Here is a 1051-nt window from a genome sequence, read left to right as displayed (position 1 = left end):
ATATATATATATATAACAAATTTGTAAAAAAGTTTCAGTATGACAGCAGAATATGAGACAGATTTCTGTGAAAATAATTGTGCTTCTCCCAGTGGTCCTACAGCCATTTGCAGAAATACGCCGCTCCCGGTCAGAAACAGCCAATCGGAGCCAAAGGGAATGTCTCCCCAGTGTAATTTACTCACTGCTCACGCCCTCCCCACGCACAGCGCGTACCCTCAGTCGAGCTTGCTGTTGTGTTGCAGCTGGTGCTAATGGCAGAGAAACAAGAAAACTGCTAATTTCTGAGAGGTCGCTTGTTCACATCTGGTGCCGCCTTGGGGGAGGACTGTAGAGTGACAGAGAGTGAGGGGGAGGGACCTAGCAAGTGTGCTTGTTCAAATTTTTAGGCGAAGTCCACAGTTATCTTAAAACGCCAAAAAAAAAAAAACGCCATACAGCAGCTTTAACTTCACTGCTCTCATTTTGGTTCAACTAAACAGCTGACGACCTCAAATAGACATTTTATATGTAACAACTAAATATTTGTGCATATGAAGGAGATTAATATGCTCAACATGACAGGAAGACATTCAGTTTTACAAAACTTTCTTCTTTATTGCTTTAGGACGACTGACACATCCGAAAAAAAAAAAGTCCTGCAAAACTACTTCTTTACAGACGGTTACATAAAGACAATAAATAGCTTCCTTCTGATATAAAATAAATCATTCTTCTTGTGGAAAGTTGACAGTGGCATAGAAAGCATGTGAACTGCTAACTAATGTGTTTTGAAGAAAACTTCTGTGGGAGCCGCACATTACTTACTGTTTCCATTAACACATGACTTCTGTTGGTGCGTATCCTAACCCATTCTAGTTTTTTTTTTCCCCTGCACATAATAATCAACACACATTTACAAAGATTTACAGCACTGCATTGTGGGAGATGGGGAGTGCCCATTGGGATATGCTGTTGCCAAGCAACAAGAGGAAAAGATAAAGCTAGTCGTTAGTTTCTAAAATGAGACCTAGGTATAACCAAGAGATTGGGACTGTTGGTGGTGTGGGCT

The sequence above is a fragment of the Austrofundulus limnaeus genome, unplaced genomic scaffold, assembly GCF_001266775.1.
Source record: "Austrofundulus limnaeus strain Quisiro unplaced genomic scaffold, Austrofundulus_limnaeus-1.0 Scaffold2372, whole genome shotgun sequence".
NCBI lineage: Eukaryota > Metazoa > Chordata > Actinopteri > Cyprinodontiformes > Rivulidae > Austrofundulus > Austrofundulus limnaeus.
The sequence above is the reverse complement of the archived record's forward strand: the minus strand, read 5'-3'. Positions refer to the sequence as shown.